Source organism: Pongo abelii, chromosome 17 (assembly GCF_028885655.2).
Source record: "Pongo abelii isolate AG06213 chromosome 17, NHGRI_mPonAbe1-v2.0_pri, whole genome shotgun sequence".
NCBI classification, from domain to species: Eukaryota; Metazoa; Chordata; class Mammalia; order Primates; family Hominidae; genus Pongo; species Pongo abelii.
The window spans coordinates 23,281,149-23,299,325 of record NC_072002.2 but is presented as its reverse complement, the minus strand read 5'-3'; the positions used below and the strand labels follow the sequence as shown (position 1 = coordinate 23,299,325).

The window sequence follows — 18,177 nt, the reverse complement described above, 5'->3', positions numbered from 1 at the left end:
CACACTGAGTTAATTTAATAAATTGTCTTTTTTTCAAAACTCTACCATTATGAGAAGTACGGCCTGTGCCAAATGTCATAGGTGAGTGCAATGGCCGTATGTTTACATGAAAGGAAAAGAAAGTTGTTTGACCCCATCTATGGAGTGGTGTGGGAAAGGTCATTGGTGATTTCCTTGTTAGTGATGAACTCTTTAGAAAAAGAAGTAAAGACCACGGTGTACACAGAACAACAAATAATGACTCTGTCTTTCCCATTCTCCCTCATTCTCTGTAAACTTCATAAGGCATATTATGATCATTCATCATAGTAGTTATGACTGCAGATGGCATGTTGATTTTCCTGTCTGTAAATAACAGTAATTCTAAGTCACCTAAATCCTTAATACACAATGCATATAAAGGGTAGAGAAATGTGAGTTTATGCAAATCCTTATAAAACTAAAAATAGATTGTTAATGGGACCCCACCCACCACAGCCTCATTCCTAAAGGAATTAGCATAAGCAGAATAGTTTCTGGCCTGAGAAACAAGATTATAGCATACAGGCAACTACTATTCTACGGTTTGGAGCTCCTTTTTCAAAGAAAGAAGGTTGTGTGTGCATTCACAATAAAGTGCTTTAAAAATGACTATCTTTTTATATCCAATTAAGTTATCTATCACTTTTACATCAGTGTGGCCCTTTACTGTTTTATTTGGAAATCAAGTAACTGGGATTTCCCCCTACATACTTCTGTGACGACCCCTGGCTTTTTCTTTTTCCCAAACTAACCAGCACTGAATATGCAGCAATGTCAGACGTGCCAAACAGTTGATGGTTTATGGACATCAGTTCATACTCAGATGTGCCAGGGACTGACACTATCAGGGACATCATAGGTGAAACATAAAATCAAAAGGAAAAAACTTAATCCTCTCTGCATAAAGAAATATCATGAAGTAACAAAGTGTTACAAGGTCAGTGCACAAACAGAGCACAAATATGTGCACAGGCTTCTGTTGGCACTGCTCGTGGTAAAAGAGGAGGGAAGAAGGAGTTGGAAAGGAAAATCCACACACATCCTTCCAGTGAGCATCTGAAAGCAGCATTCAGATGACTTATTTTCCTCTTTCTCCATTTAGCACCAAGAACCATGACTGATATTCAACATAACCTCATTTATGTGTTTGTTTATATAGTTGCAGAGGGGCTCCAAGCAAGGATATCATATTTTTTTCTGAACATGTAGGCAGAACACATGCTTTTCTAAAATCTGTGTTTTGAGGCATCTTGTGTTAGACCAACCTTGTCCAACCTGGGACCCAGGACAGTTTTGAATGTGGCCCAACACAAATTTCCGAAGTTTGTTAAAACAATATGAGATTTATGCGAGGACTTTTTTTTTGCTCATCAGATATCATTAGTGTTAGTGTTACATGTGGCCCAAGACAATTCTTCTTCTTCCAATGTGGCCAGGGAAGTCAAAAGATTAGACACCCCGGTTAGACATTACTTGTGGTGCAAGGTCCTGTGTGGTGCATGATGGACCTGGAAGAGTGAATGCAGCATGGCTTTCTAGGGAAAACTCAGGTTCAAACATACTCAGACTTTCCAGTGTGTGTTAATACACATTCTATGAATTGTATGAAAGTACATTGGCAAACCGAAGGGACTGTCAGCAAGTCTTGCACTCCCTGCTCCCAGGCAGCCTGCACCTGAAACAATAAGTTTGAATCAGCCTTAGGAGCCTGTTAGGCCACCATGTATTGCTGGCAGGATGTACTAACGCAGACCCCACCTGAACTGGAAGTGGGATTCATACATGTAAGCACGGCTCCATGGCCCTCTGCCCACCATTTGGTCTGATGAGGTTTTTTTCTTGTGTGACTATTTTTCCAATGTGTATATCCATAGAGGTAGGTGCCCAGGATGTGGAGAATATTAGTGTCATAACTTAGAAGGTGGTCCTTCGATGTCATTCTTGGGGCAGTCTTTTTTTTATTATTATACTTTAAGTTTTAGGTTACATGTGCACAACGTGCAGGTTTGTTACATATGTATACATGAGCCATGTTGGTGTGCTGCCCCCATTAACTTGTCATTTAACATTAGGTATATCTCCTAATGCTATCCCTCCCCTTCCCCCACCCCACAACAGGCCCCAGTGTGTGATGTTTCCCTTCCTATGTCCATGTGTTCTCATTGTTCAATTCCCACCTATGAGTGAGAACATGCGGTGTTTGGTTTTTTGTCCTTGCGATAGTTTGCTGAGAATGATGGTTTCCAGCTTCATCCATGTCCCTACAAAGGACATGAACTCATCCTTTTTTATAGCTGCATAGTATTCCATGGTGTATATGTGCCACATTTTCTTAATCCGGTCTATCATTGTTGGACATTTGGTTTAGTTCCAAGTCTTTGCTATTGTGAATAGTGCTGCAATAAACATACGTGTGCATGTGTCTTTATAGCAGCATGATTTATAATCCTTTGGGTATATACCCAGTAATGCGATTGCTGTGTCAAATGGTATTTCTAGTTCTAGATCCCTAAGGAGTTGCCACACCGACTTTCACAATGGTTGAACTAGTTTACAGTCCCACCAACAGTGTAAAAGTGTTCCTATTTCTCCACATCTTCTCCAGCACCTGTTGTTTCCTGACTTTTTAATGATTGCCATTCTAACTGGTGTAAGATGATATCTCATTGTGGTTTTGATTTGCATTTCTCTGATGGCCAGTGATGATGAGCATTTTTTTCACGTGTCTTTTGGCTGCATAAATGTCCTCTTTTGAGAAGTGTCTGTTCATATCCTTTGCCCACTTTTTGATGGGGTTGTTTGTTTTTTTCTTGTAAATTTGTTTGGGTTCATTGTAGATTCTGGATATTAGCCCTTTGTCAAATGAGTTGATTTCAAAAATTTTCTCCCATTCTGTAGGTTGCCTGTTCACTTTGATGGTAGTTTCTTTTGCTATGCAGAAGCTCTTTAGTTTAATTAGATCCCATTTGTGAATTTTGGCTTTTGTTGCCATTGCTTTTGGTGTTTTAGTCATGAAGTGTTTGCCCATGCCTATGTCCTGAATGGTATTGCCTAGGTTTTCTTCTAGGGTTTTTATGGTTTTAGGTCTAACATTTAAGTCTTGAATCCATCTTGAATTAATTTTTGTATAAGGTGTAAGGAAGGGATCCAGTTTCAGCTTTCTACATATGGCTAGCCAGTTTTCCCAGCACCATTTATTAAATAGGGAATCCTTTCCCCATTGCTTGTTTTTCTCAGGTTTGTCAAAGATCAGATATTTGTAGATATGCGGCATTATTTCTGAGGGCTCTGTTCTGTTCCATTGATCTATATATCTGTTTTGGTACCAGTACCATGCTGTTTTGGTTACTGTAGCCTTGTAGTATAGTTTGAAGTCGGATAGCATGATGCCTCCAGCTTTGTTCTTTTGGCTTAGGATTGACTTAGCAATGCGGGCTCTTTTTTGGTTCCATATGAACTTTAAAGTAATTTTTTCCAATTCTGTGAAGAAAGTCATTGGTAGCTTGATGGGGATGGCATTGAATCTATAAATTACCTTGGGCAGTATGGCCATTTTCACAATATTGATTCTTCCTACCCATGAGCATGGAATGTTCTCCCATTTGTTTGTATCCTCTTTTATTTCATTGAGCAGTGGTTTGTAGTTCTCCTTGAAGAGGTCCTTCACGTCCCTTGTAAGTTGGATTCCTAGGTATTTTATTCTCTTTGAAGCAATTGTGAATGGGAGTTCACTCATGATTTGGCTCTCTGTTTGTCTGTTATTGGTGTATAAGAATGCTTGTGATTTTTGCACATTGATTTTGTATCCTGAGACTTCGCTGAAGTTGCCTATCAGCTTGAGGACATTGTGGGCTGAGACAATTCGGTTTTCTAGATATACAATCATGTCATCTGCAAACAGGGACAATTCGACTTCCTCTTTTCCTAATTGAATACCCTTTATTTCCTTCTCCTGCCTGATTGCCCTGGCCAGAACTTCCAACACTATGTTGAATAGGAGTGGTGAGAGAGGGCATCCCTGTCTTGTGCCAGTTTTCAAAGGGAATGCTTCCAGTTTTTGCCCATTCAGTATGATATTGGCTGTGGGTTTGTCATAGATAGCTGTTATTATTTAGAGGTACGTCCCATCAATACCTAATTTATTGAGAGTTTTTAGCATGAAGCATTGTTGAATTTTGTCACAGGCCTTTTCTGCATCTATTGAGATAATCATGTGGTTTTTGTCATTGGTTCTGTTTATATGCTGGATTACGTTTATTGATTTTCATATGTTGAACCAGCCTTGCATCCCAGGGATGAAGCCCACTTCATCATGGTGGATAAGCTTTTTGATGTGCTGCTGGATTCGGCTTGCTAGTATTTTATTGAGGATTTTTGCATCGATTTTCATCAGGGATATTGGTCCAAAATTCTCTTTTTTTGTTGTGTCTCTGCCAGGCTTTGGTATCAGGATGATGCTGGCCTCATAAAATGAGTTAGGGAGGATTCTCTCTTTTTTGATTGGAATAGTTTCAGAAGGAATGGTACCAGCTCCTCCTTGTACCTCTGGTAGAATTCAGCTGTGAATCCATGTGGTCCTGGACTTTTTCTGGTTGGTAAGCTATTAATTATTGCCTCAATTTCAGAGCCTGTTATTGGTCTATTCAGAGATTCAACTTCTTCCCGGTTTAGTCTTGGGAGGGTGTATGTGTCAAGGAATTTAACCTTTTCTTCTAGATTTTCTAGTTTATTTGCATAGAGGTGTTTATAGTATTCTCTGATGGTAGTTTGTATTTCTGTGGGATCGGTGGTGATATCCCCTTTATCATTTTTTATTGCATCTATTTGATTCTTCTCTCTTTTCTTCTTTATTAGTCTTGCTAGCAATGTATCAATTTTGTTGATCTTTTCAAAAAACCAGCTCCTGGATTCATTGATTTTTTTGAAGGGTTTTTTGTGTCTCTATCTCCTTCAGTTCTGCTCTGATCTTACTTATTTCTTGCCTTCTGCTAGCTTTTGAATGTGTTTGCTCTTGCTTCTCTAGTTCTTTTAATTGTGATGTTAGGGTGTCAATTTTACATCTTTCCTGCTTTCTCTTGTGGGCATTTAGTGCTATAAATTTCCCTCCACACACTGCTTTGAATGTGTCCCAGAGATTCTGGTATGTTGTGTCTTTGTTCTCGTTGGTTTCAAAGAACATCTTTATTTCTGCCTTCATTTCATTATGTACCTAGTAGTCATTCAGGAGCAGGTTGTTCAGTTTCCATGTAGTTGAGCAGTTTTGAGTGAGTTTCTGAATCCTGAGTTCTAGTCTGATTGCACTGTGGTCTGAGAGACAGTTTGTTATAATTTCTGTTCTTTTACATTTGCTGAGAGCTTTACTTCCAACTATGTGGTCAATTTTGGAATAAGTGTGGTGTGGTGCTGAGAAGAATGTATATTCTGTTGATTTGGGGTGGAGAGTTCTGTAGACGTCTATTAGGTCCACTTGGTGCAGAGCTGAGTTCAATTCCTGGATATCCTTGTTAACTTTCTGTCTCATTGATCTGTCTAATGTTGACAGTGGGGTGTTAAAGTCTCCCATTATTATTGTGTGGGAGTCTAAGTCTCTTTCTAGGTCTCTTAGGACTTGCTTTATGAATCTGGGTGCTCCTGTATTGGGTGCATATATATTTAGGATAGTTAGCTCTTCTTGTTGAATTGATCCCTTTACCATTATGTAATGGCCTTCTTTGTCTCTTTTGATCTTTGTTGGTTTAAAGTCTGTTTTATCAGAGACTAGGATTGCAACCCCTGCCTTTTTTTGTTTTCCATTTGCTTTGTAGATCTTCCTCCATCCCTTTATTTTGAGCCTATGTGTGTTTCTGCACGTGAGATGGGTTTCCTGAATACAGCACACTGATGGGTCTTGACTCTTTATCCAATTTGCCAGTCTGTGTCTTTTAATTGGAGCATTTAGCCTATTTGCATTTAAGGTTAATATTGTTATGTGTGAATTTGATCCTGTCATTATGATGTTAGCTGGTTATTTTGCTTGTTAGTTGATGCAGTTTCTTTCTAGCATCGACGGCCTTTACAATTTGGCATGTTTTTGCAGTGGCTGGTACTGGTTGTCCCTTCCCATGTTTAGTGCTTCCTTCAGGAGCTCTTGTAGGGTAGGCCTGGTGGTGACGAAATCTCTCAGCATTTGCTTGTGTATGAAGTATTTTATTTCTCCTTCACATATGAAGCTTAATTTGGCTGGATATGAAATTCTGGGTTGAAAATTCTTCTCTTTAAGAATATTGAATATTGGTCCCCACTCTCTTCTGGCTTGCAGAGTTTCTGCCGAGGGATCCATTGTTAGTCTGATGGGCTTCCCTTTGTGGGTAACCCGACCTTTCTCTCTGGCTTCCCTTAACATTTTTTCCTTCATTTCAACTTTGGTGAATCTGACAATTATGTGTCTTGGAGTTGCTCTTCTCAAGGAGTATCTTTGTGATGTTCTCTGTATTTCCTGAATTTGAATGTTGGCCTGCCTTGCTAGATTGGGGAAGTTCTTCTGTATAATATCCTGCAGAGTGTTTTCCAACTTGGTTCCATTCTCCCTGTCACTTTCAGGTACACCAATCAGACGTAGATTTGGTCTTTTCACATAGTCCCATATTTCTTGGAGGTTTTGTTCATTTCTTTTTATTCTTTTTTCTCTAAACTTCTCTTTTCACTTCATTTCATTCATTTCATCTTCCATCACTGATACCCTTTCTTCCAGTTGATCAAATCGGCTACTGAAGCTTGTGCATTCATCACGTAGTTCTCGTGCCTTGGTTTTCAGCTCCATCAAGTCCTTTAAGGACTTCTCTGCATTGGTTACTCTAGTTAGCCATTCGTCTAATTTTTTTTCAAGGTTTTTAACTTCTTTGCCATGTTTTCGAACTTCCTCCTTTAGCTCGGAGTAGTTTGATCATCTGAAGTCTTCTTCTCTCAACTTGTCAAAATTATTGTCCGTCCAGCTTTGTTCCATTGCTGGTGAGGAGCTGCGTTCCTTTAGAGGAGGAGAGGTGCTCTGATTTTTAGAGTTTTCAGTTTTTCTGCTCTGTTTTTTCCCCATCTTTGTGGTTTTATCTACCTTTGGTCTTTGATGATGGTGACTTACAGATGGAGTTTTGGTGTGGATGTCCTTTCTGTTTGTTAGTTTTCCTTCTAACAGTGAGGACCCTCAGCTGCAAGTGTGTTGGAGTTTGCTGGAGGTCCACTCCAGACCCTGTTTGTCTGGGTGTCAGCAGCGGAGGCTGCAGAACAGTGGATACTGGTGAGCAGCAAATGTTGCTGTCTTGGGGCAGTCTTAAACATAAAATTCCAGTCTCTCCACTGTTCTGTAGACCGGGGCAGTCTTTGACATAAAAATTCCAGTCTCTCCACTGTTCTGTAGACCGGGGCAGTCTTTAACATAAAAATTCCAGTCTCTCCACTGTTCTGTAGACCAGGGCTGTCCACTGTTTTGCTCTCAGTGCCATCAACAGGACAAAAATATCTGAGTATTATTAGATGCTTTCCCATGCCTATGTTTAAGCTGATGATTTGTTGCAAAGCCGTATATACTACTGTGCTATAGAAGAAAGAAGATGATCGGCAGTTAGTTATATGACAAAATATGAAAGAATTTGGTTTTTAACAATGCTTGTAGGCTCACTACACTTAACTGGTGGGTATTGTCTGATTAGTGAGGGCTGCAACTTACAGAATCATGGATTTTTAAAGTTGGAACAGCTTTTAGGAGTTATCAAGTATTTGGCAGCAACCAGTGGTGGAATATTCTACAATAGCCACGTTGACTGATCACTTGGTTCCTTCTTAGATACTAGTGGTACCGGGGAGCTATCTGCGGCCCTGGGAAGTCTATAGTATTATCAGACGGTTCTTTCTTGAATCAACCTGAAATCCACCTCCCAGCAAATCCAAGCTATTGTTTCCAACTTAAGCAGCAAAGAAAGAGTTAACAGAGAACCAGAAAATCACTTTACAATACTCTTGTGAAGGGAATTATCAAAAGACAGGGATTTGACTAAATGTCTTCCTGTTTTTAGAAATCTGGGCTTTTAGAATTCTTGATTTGCTGTTTCAGATCTTGACGTGTGTAATTATCTCAGTAGGTAAGGCCCCAACTAGCAATCAGGAATCACTCTAAGCATTTTAAAAAGAGAACATTAAACAGAAAGGATTGGTTACTGAAGGGGATGGAAGATTTAGGAAGCCAAAAGGAATGTTGAAGCGAGTGGAACATTGTCAAGGCAGGAAGGCTGGGGAGAGCCAAAGGCGCAGCATGAACAGTGCTCAAGAATGAAGGCTATCCAGGAGCCACTAGACCCTCAGGAGAAGGTCCAGAAATGGCACTCTGTGCAACCAGATCTTGCCTGGGCCTCTTCACTGTCAGCTGGGTCCATCAGCTATGAACATCCCAAGCTAGTCATTAGTTAAGTACCCGCCATTTATCCAGTGTCCTCTCTCTTCAGTCTTCATTCAATGCACAGAATATTCCTAGTTACTCACAGATGGGATTTATAGACTGATAGTTGTTCCTGCTGAAACCAACTGAAAAGGGCTCTGGGCAATTTCAGAATCAAAAACTACGAATTTATGATCTGTTGCATGACTGGAGGAAGCGTCTATCCTAGGTTTATGGGTAGGACCTCCATGGACACCTGGAAAGGCTAATGGACACAGCTGACCTTGAAGAGGCCCAGGTGAGGCCTGGTTGTACATAGAGCCATTTCTGGACCTTCTCCTGAGGGTCTAGCAGCTCCTGGATGGCCCTCGTTCTTGAGCTCTGCTCATGCCCCTGCCTGGCTCCCTGCAGCCTTCCTGCCTTGTTGATGTTCCAGTTGCTTCAACATTCTTTTTGGTCCATCCCCTTCAGTAACCAATCCTCTCTATTTAATGTTCTCTTTTCAAAATTCTTAGAGTGATTCCTGATTTCTTGTTGGGGCCTTACCTACTAATTACACACTTTAAGATCTGAAATAGCAAATCAAGAATTCTAAGAGCCTAGATTTCTAAAAACTTAGTTCGATCCACACTGACTTCCTCTCGAGGCTCTTCTCTCTGTGAGAATTTCTTCTGAAGAGCTGTGTGCAGTGGATGCTATGGAGTGATTTGGGACTGAGCCTCTCATTCCCAGCAGCTGGGAGGTGTTTCCTTGACCACTCTCAACAAAATCCCTCCCTGGGAATTGGGGGTGGCTGAAGGGAGCTGCTTTACACAAACTTCTCCTCCCTGGCCAGGGGCAGCCTGGACCCAATGACCACTCAGCACAGGGTGCCGACGCCTCAAAGCTGGAAAGTCTCTGAAGGGCTGTGGCAGCTCCAGAGCATCCCAGCAGCTGAGGCCCCCATTGCAAGAGCATGACAATCTGATCTGTCCCTTTGTGGGGTCTGGATTTCCTCACTCCCTGCCAGGTATCCCTGCAAGGGAATTGCCCCATAACCCTCCTGCCCCAGGAATCCGTCTCAGCCTCTGTTGCTGGGGAACCAGATCTCAGAAGGTCTTTGAAGCAGGGACCTTTGTCCGTGATGGAACTCGAGGGCAGAGGAGTCAGCATAGTGGTGGTGGGACCTTGACACAGAAGTGGCCATCACACCCAGCGAAGGGCGCACACAACGGGGAAGGGTGCACACACTCGGCCAGATGCTGCAGCCCAGGCCCAGCGCAGCTCAGAGGCCCAGCCTGCAACTGACTTGACGTGGGCCTGGGTGTCACTTCTTTTGGTCAAGTTTTCCCCCACTGCAACTGGAGACCCAAATCCCTCAGGGTTATTAGGCTTTGTGGGGATCAAATAAGCAGACATAATTTAAAACAAAATATAAAATTACTACACAAATAGTCACTGTTATTAGTTGTAGAATTCACCCTAGTTTGAATTGGCACCTCTGTGCTATCATAGCTCCCTTTGCCTGGAATTCTCTTCCCCAGATTTTGAATGATGGTCTCCTCCCAGAATTCAGGTTTATCTTAGATGTCCCTCCTTAAAACCTGTTCCCTCATCCCCTTAACTAAAGCTGACATACCCTCGTCCCACATTTATTTTTCATGTTATGAGCAGGTTTTATTTTTCTCGGTATTTATACCTTTCCAAAATTATTTGTATAACAAATCCATAGCAAGAGCTGGACTTGCACACCCTGCCACTCAGCTCTTTTATTTCCCCTCTTGATTCTACCTGCCAACCTCCTCTGTGGGGCGACCCTGCCCCTGCCCCTCGGTGAAATTCTTTTTTTTTTTTTTTTTGAGACGGAGTCTTGCTCTTTCGCCCAGGCTGGAGTGCAGTGGCACGATCTCGGCTCACCGCAAGCTCTGCCTCCTGGGTTCACACCATTCTCCTGCCTCAGCCTCCTGAGTAGCTGGGACTACGGGCACCTGCCACCACGCCCGGCTAATTTTTTGTGTTTTTAGTAGAGATGGGGTTTTACCGTGTTAGCCAGGATCGTCTCAATCTCCTGACCTCGTGATCTGCCCGCCTCGGCCTCCCAAAGTGCTGGGATTACAGGCATGAGCCACTGTGCCCGGCTGCCCTTTGGTGAAATGCTAAGCAGTTCCCAGAGCTTCTGCCCTCTGGTTTCTCAGGCAGGAGTGCCTCATCAGTCTAGCAAGTCCCCCACACCCCAGGAGCTTCTCATCCATGCTCCTCTCCCTGGGCTTGGCATTCTCTCAACCATATCCAACTCTCAGTTTTCCCAACATTGATTGTTTCATATCTCCACAGGGTGGGGGCTATGGATTGAAAATAAATATTCTTTTTCACAGTATTCACTGGAGAATGAGGGAGTGTTTGGCAGGAAGCCTTGGTTCCTCAGCCTTTTAGGAGCATCTCACTATAAACCAAGTCAGGGTTTTATGTTAATACATTTATGTAGAATATCTTTCCCTTCTAGTATATAAACATCAAGATGGCAAGGATATGCTTTTTTGCCCGAAGGTTGCCTGATGTATATAGCAGGCATTCATTCAGTAAATATTTGTAGAATGAATGAATTTTATTTCCAATGTCTAGGATTTTAGATGAATGTGTGAAACTAACTCTAGTCCTATGCTTATGTCAATCTTCATAATAGCAAACATCAGAGAATAGTTATTGCATGCAGCAGTCCTCTGGAGACAGAAGCTTAGGGTATCATAAGCCATGGGATTTGGCTTTTAGATTTAATTAAGATTGCAGGATCATGAGTAATTAAAGAAATCAAGACTCTTAAAAATGTTTTATGCTTTCACTTACAAGGATGGGCATTTTATTTAAGTATGTAATACTGTAGGGAAGGAGATGAACATTTTCTTGCTCTTCACAAACTGTGCCTTGCATTAGGATTGAGATTATCCTGCATTAAATTTATTTACTAATGTATAATTAACTTCAGGTCAGGTCGCCCAAGAATTACAAACTAAAGAGGTATTAAGGTTTTTGTTTGTTTGTTTATTTTGAGATGGGGTTTCACTCTGTCGCCCAGGCTGGAGTGCAGTGGTGTGATCTCGGCTCACTGCAGCCTCCACCTCCCAGGTTTAAGCGATTCTCCCACCTCATCCTCCCAAGTAGCTGGGATTACAGGGACGTACCACCACCCCTGGCTAATTGTTACATTTTTTTTTTTTTTTTTAGTAGAGACGGGGTTTCACCATGTTGCCCAGGCGGGTCTCGAACTCCTGACCTGCCTTGGCTTCCCAAGTGCTGGGATTACAGGCATGAGCCACTGCACCCAGCCCGAGGTATTAAGTCTTTTAACCTGATATATTTCAGGTTGCTTATAATTTATGATACAGTGAGTGCCACATACTGGTCAGTATGGTAGAAGAGTGTATTTTGTTTGGATTAAAACAGATGCAATATGGAAAAAGGCCACAATAAGTGCTCAGTAAATATTTGCTAACATGCCCGGCACAGTGGCACCTGTCTGTAGTCCCAGCTGCTTGGGAGGCTAAGGTGGGAAGATCCCTTGATCCCAGGAGGCCAGTCTAGGCAATGTTGCAAAACCCTGTCTCTAATACATTTTTAAGTGGGCTGTTATTATTATTATTTTGAAGCGCAACATTATTACTTTGAATGTCAGAGTGAACTAGACTTAGAAATCTTATTCTCGTTTGTGTGACTATAGCCAGTCTTTACTATAGGATCTTACTAGTGCTTTCTAAATATTAGCAAAGAAATATGTAATTTCCAAGGTTTTTTGGTGTACTACTCCAAGATACAGCTGGTATGTCCAATTTTTAGTTACATAATACTTAGATTATTTGATTGGTCAATAAAGAGCCAATAGCCCTCTCTACTAAGTTCATAAAATTATTTACATGCACTTATTAATTTAATTTTCACAACACACATTTAAGGGAGCTATTACTATGATCAATAATCCTCATGTCACAGACAAAGACTGAGTTCCATGTGGGTTCATAGCAAGCTGCAAGACACCCAGGTGCCGCATGGGTGAGCCACACTCAGCCACTGTGTTGTTCTGACTCATGCCCTTGACGACAGAGCTAACGCTCCTGCAAATTTGCAAAGAAAGAAGGAAACCTAGTCACTTAATAAATACTTGTTGGCTGATACATCACCAGGCTCTGGGAACAAGGGTCTGGAGAGATAATGTGAGTATGCTTAAGGGAGATATTTTAATATGCATTGGTACAGATAGATCATCACATACCTGTATGTTACATAGATAATATGTCATATTAAGTGTGACCAATTATTTCTTTCACCAAATACTAATTGAAGGATTGTTCTTCACAAAAGACTATGTTTGGATTTGTAGAGGATAAAAAAGGTGGATAAAAACACTGCTCTTAATTAAAGTCACCTCTTGAACATATTAGATTTTATATATCTTATTGAGTGGTAACTCTTTCAATGTAGCAATCTTAGAAAGCCACCTACTTACTCCAGTGATGCTGTTATTTCTCTAAACTGATTAAATTAGACTTGTCAAATTAAAAAAAAGACTAGTATAAAACGAAGGATTCAAAGGTGACTCCTTATCATGAATGTGGAGGCTTGAGGTTTATTTGAATGAGAACAGCCGGGCGAATACACGTGGAGTAACTATGTAGTTTTCCAGGAGGAATATATGTGATCTCACATGTTATGAAATGAGATACCCAGGTGAGAAGGCAGCATCCAGTGAGTTAATGCTGAGGAAGCGTTAACTCACTGGATTCATCCTAGAATCCTGACTGTAAAAGTCAAGCAGTATTCACTTGGGACAGCCCAGAGACTCAGAGATTAATCTGGAGAGGTTCTTTATCTGAAGCACCGAATTTTATATCACATTTCTATGTGCCAAGTACTGTTCTAAGTACTCTCTATACACTAACTAATTGTATTATAGAATAGAAAAAGCATTGATTGCAAAGGCAGAACCTCCATTCTGAAATGAAGAAAAAAATTATGAAGTTAACTGGAATAAAAATCACTTAAAGTAAGAATACCACATAAAGAGGCACTGAAATTAAAGCTCTTTTCTCCTATTAAAAAATTGAAACTGCCTCAGTGAGACCTGGTACATTTTGATCAGTCTATTTCCCTCTTTTCTTTTGTGGCTTCACTTCACCAAGCCTTTCCAGGTGTCCATGGAGGTCCTACCCACAAAGCTGGCATAGACGCTTCCTTCAGTCATGCACCAGATCATAAATTCTTATTTTTTGATTCTGAAATTGTTCAAAGTCCAGACCCCTTTTCAGTTGGTTTCAACAGGAACTACAGAAACATCCTTCCATTTACTCACAATAATTGATAGTTGATATTATCAGTAAAGTGGCCACAGTCTGAGATAGGGGACACGCATCCAGCTACAGTGTGACATTTACTCTCTGCTGGAAATTGTTTCTGTTTGCTTGTTTAGTCCTGCCAACAAGCTATCTTTGTGAATATGTGCTCTTGCAGGCTGGAGTAGATAGACAGGTCATATCTACTTCTTGGGAGAATCAGTTATTTATTGGGGGCTAGTTGAAAAGAAATATGCTCCAAATCACAAGACTACACTTCCTGGGCAACACTAGCCATCATCCTACAGCCAGACTATTTTAGAAGAATCATCATCTAATCAGTTCGTATATGAAATGTTTATGTTACACAAACACACACACACACACACATCCTAAGTGATGGTTGCTGTCTAAGGTGTGTTAATTATTTCTAAGAACAAAGTTGTCTTCTTATCCAAGAACTCATCTTCAGTCTGAGAGCCTTCGTTCTGAATGCTGTCTAAGATGGGACAACACTGTAATAGATGAGAACAAAACCCCCAGTGGCAGATGAAAGGGAAGGACTTCTGGTGCCTGTGTGGCTTTTTCTGAAGTCTCTTCCATTGTGTTGTGATGGCTAGCTCTCCTGGAGTAACCAGAAGACAGATAATGGCCCCAGTGTTTTGCTGAGGCCTGTAAAATGACCACGGGAATAATAACAGAACTGCACCCTGCCAACCCTTTCAGGCCTTGCCCCCCAAATATTTTTTCAATATGTGCTTTTGTGGAGAAGATTTTTCTCCTCCTTGTTTTGAAAGGAGTAGGTTTCTGAAATATCATTTGAGTTTGTTTTTTTTTTAACCTGATAAATTTTGCTTTGTTATCTTGAGCAAAGTAGCAATTCCCCTGATATATTTCCTTGCATTTACACTCAAAAGTTACTATTAACTTTATATATATGTATATATAATATAGTTTTTTAGGATCTTTTCCAACATTTGGAGAGGCAGAATTAGAAAGGGGTAGGAAGGGAGGGGCTTACTGTGTTTTGGTGACAATTGTAACCAAGTGAAATTCTTAGCAGATCAAGTTAACTTTTGTAACCTGTTGTCAAAGTCCTTAGAAGATAGAAAAGCATATTTTTTTCTACCTTGCTCTGAACAAGGGTTCTACTTTAAAAGGAAGTTGTACTAATCCTATAAATAATCACGTGTGTGTGTGTGTGTGTGTGTGTAAAATAAACACCAAAAGCACCTTATCCTGAGGCTCTGACCCAGCATACACTTTGCCAGATCACTAATGGCCCCTCAGAAAAGAAAAACGATGCTCCATTTGCCTGCATGAAGAGGCAGTGCGATCTGTAACTTGTAAAGACATGTTTAGTCATCAAAAAGGAAATAGTAGCAGATATTTAAAGCTGATTGCATCTGGTTTTGGTTAAAAACAGTCCTTATACCATTAGGCTTATTATTATTATTATGTTTTACTATGTCATAATAAAGCAAAACACAGGAAAATATTTAATTGAGTGAATTATTAGGTGTTTTATTATCAATATCAGCTCACCACCAAAAGGAATGCTAAAAAAAATTAGATGCCTGTTTCTTGAATTTTTAAATAAATTAATGTGGGTCTTTTAGGTTATTTTAGTTGTTCTTTTTTGGGATGGTACAGATGTCATATTCCATTGTTGCCTTATATTGGGCATACACTACTCAGTCAGACAGAGGGAGTTTCAGGCAGCATATAATTCTCAGTTTAGGAAACACTAGGTCATATTATACTACTAAACAAAGTATTTCAGAAGCCCCAAGCTTTTTGCTTTATTTGGCTACAATAAGCTTTATCTAAAATATGACTTCACCTTTTGTATTATTCCGTTTTCATGCTGCTGATAAAGACATACCTGAAACGGGGTAATTTATAAAGAAAAAGAGGTTTAATAGACTCACAGTTCCACATGGCTGGGGAGGCCTCACAATCATGATGGGAGGTGAAAGGCACGTCTCACATGGTGGCAGGCAAGAGAGAAGGAGAGCCAAGCAAAAGGGGAAATGTCTTATAAAATCACTAGATCTCATGAGACTTACTCACTACCGTGAGAACAGTACGGGGGAAACCATCCCCATGATTCAGTTACCTTCCACCACGTCCCTCCCACAACATGTGGGAATTATGACAGCTACAATTCAAGATGTGATTTGGGTGGGGATGCAGCCAAACCATATCACCTTTTATTTAAATGCTGCCCTGTAATTACAGTTGAGTTAGTTCACTTGAGTTGGTATCAGTTTGTTGATCAGCTCTTCAAGTTACCATTCTTTCATTTACTCATTTGACAAACATTACCTGGTGCCTGCTCTACCAGGCCTTGTACTAGGCAGTTGGGCATACAAAGGTAAAGAAGACAGACCCTTGGTCTCCAGAATATTAATCCGGCTCTGCCATCTATTCACTGCATAATCTCCAGCAAGTTACTTGAATTCTCAGATTCCTGCTTCCTCGAATGTTGAGTGCTTGTTACTGATCCTGGAGAGAACATTGAGGGGCTGGCAGTGCTGTTCACAAGAACTCATCAGGCCTGATACGTGCTGAAGAGATGGATAAAGCCCTCAAGAGGAGGAAACCATAGCTCCTCCCTTGACTTCTTAGGGTTATTTTCCCTTTAAAGGTGTTTACCTGTAGCTGATTTGTTTATGTATTTTTTGAGTCAGTTTATTTCAGTTTTTTTGAAGCTGACTTGCTTCAAAGCCTGGACGAGACTAATTTCTGATGGAATCATTTATTAGAACATCTGAGCTTTACTTCATCTGTAGCTATTTCGCCTAAGCAGACCCACTTGAATTTGAGTTGATTCACAGGAAATAGCCTTTTGAGATGAAAATTTATATTTAACTTTCAAAAAGTGCTGATTATTAATTATAAGAAGAATAAACAGGAAACACAGTATAGCTATATGCCAGGCAACTGTCCCAAGCTTTCTACATAGTAATTCATTTAATGCTTCCATACCCATGAGACAGGTATAGTATTATTTATGTTTTACAGATAAGGAAATTAAGAAACACACAGAGACTACTGAATAATTCCTGAAACTATCAGTTTTAAAAATTGATTCAGTGAGTGAAAGCTTCTAATATAAATAATTCAGTTATCTATATAAGCATTTCCCTCATTCTGCTGTATCTTACTACAAAATTAATAGTGAGGGAAGATAAATGTAGAGATTATGCATGTTGTGCACTTGCCTTCCAACATATAAGTAGACAATTACTGTGCTTTAAGCTGCCTTTTAGTATTTCCTCAGCATTAAGCAGGGAAGTCAAATAAACACACTGAGAATACTGGTACAAAATATGCATTCATTTCCTTTGGTCACAGAATAAGCATTACTGAGTGTCTGAAACGGGCCAGGCAGTCCGCTTGGCACCAGAGCCACAAGTAACTGTAAGACAGGTCTTTTCAATCTTATAGGTCACCATTTTGTCCTTTCTTCTTTCCCTCTTCCCTTTCTCCATTTTTTAAAAAGTTAATTTTGCCTAGATTTATTTTCTGCATTTTTGCTTGCCAGTATTTTGTGCCCTTAAGGGGTATTGGGGAAAGTCACTGATAGTCTCCTCGGGTAGTCAGGAGCAGGGGCTTTCAGGCTTGAAGAGGTGTCACATTCTGTTGGTGGCAGTGGCTGCCGCTGTGCTCTTGACTGTCTACACCCCGCTCTGGCAGGTGGCACTGGGTGGGTTGGCCTGGAACCGCTTTCAGAGCTGGAGACCATGCAGGAGGAAGGCCTGGAGTACCTGAGCATGCGTGTGTGCAGGATTGCATGTGGATTTCATGTACTCAAGTTGCCTGTTTTTCCTCTTTCCTGGCAACCTGGCCAGCCATTAACTCTTACAGGTCCCTTTGCACTTGGGTGCAAAGGAATGTCACCCTCAAACATCAATGTCGCCATCATTATATTCCCATTCCATGTGGTCTAATAGCATCTGCGGAATGAAAACTGCTCTTTTAGGATGCAGGGACACCTGACAAAGCCACACTCTAGTTGTTGTGAAGAAAGGCCCTAACTCCCAGTGTGGTGGCTGCTGTAGTGCTCTCCCCAGATTCCCCCCGTGCCCTCCTCCTTAGGACCAAGACTTCGATTCTCCCTATTGCCTGGAGTGTTGGTGGCTGAAAGCTCATGGCTGTGTCTGTTCTGGGAACTGTTTTCTGCTAAAAGGATCTGCCTTATCCAAGCTTTGCCTCCTCTTTGTTGTGGATGTGGCTCTCATTTCCAAGAGTGGAATTTGGGGGATGGGGAGGGAGTAGAGGAGTCCCTGTCCCCTTGCCCCTTGCCCTGTTCTTGGACAATTCCCCCGGGCCGTCTTGTGGGATAGGCAGGAGCCTCTGCTGCACTGCGCGGCTCCCTGACTCCTACTCCATTCCAACCTTGCTCCCCACCCCCATCCCGCTGCTATTCCTGAATGCTCACCCAGT

At 41.1% G+C, this 18,177-nt stretch overlaps 1 protein-coding gene across 12 annotated transcripts in view; it reads left to right on the top strand.

Annotated features, from left to right (window-relative positions):
• Positions 1-18,177, top strand: part of PIEZO2 (piezo type mechanosensitive ion channel component 2) — a 474,768-nt gene that overhangs the window by 83,106 nt on the left and 373,485 nt on the right. The gene's annotated exons all lie outside the window — the stretch shown is intronic.